Genomic DNA, 612 nt, shown 5'->3' with positions numbered 1-612 from the left:
AAGGCCACAAGTGCCTCCCAACTGGCATACACAGGACCTGGAGGTACTGCAATGCCAGAACCACAAACAGTAAGAGACCTGGGCATCAACATGTGTAGTGATGCATCATTTCACATGCACATTGTCAAGTTGACAACAAAGTGCAGACAACTGGCAGGGTGGATACTGAGGACATTCTGAACAAGGGATCAAAAAGTCATGTTGACTCTATGGAAGACATTTGTTCTGAGCCGCCTAGACTCAGTTGTGGTCACCACACAGTGTCAAGCGGACAGCAGAACTCGAGGCAATTCAGCGTCACTATAAAAAAAAGATCGCCACAGTCCAACAGATGAACTACAGGCAGCGACTGAAAGCACTCGGTCTCTACTCCCCGGAGCACAGGCTGGAGAAATATGTAATAATATACATAAGGAAAATACTGGAAGGACTGGTGCCAAACTACAAGAATGCCCGCACGCATGCCAACGTTGTCTCCTTCATTAGACACGAAACTCAGCTTGCGAAAACTTATTGGGGCAAGCGAAAGCGAAATTGTAATGGCACCTGTGCCCAGCGTCGTCTTTCTGGCACTTGTGCTCGCGGCATGTGTAAGGACTTTCGAGCGAGATC

This window comes from Octopus bimaculoides, chromosome 3 (genome assembly GCF_001194135.2).
Source record: "Octopus bimaculoides isolate UCB-OBI-ISO-001 chromosome 3, ASM119413v2, whole genome shotgun sequence".
NCBI lineage: Eukaryota > Metazoa > Mollusca > Cephalopoda > Octopoda > Octopodidae > Octopus > Octopus bimaculoides.
Note: the sequence above shows the minus strand (reverse complement) of the source record.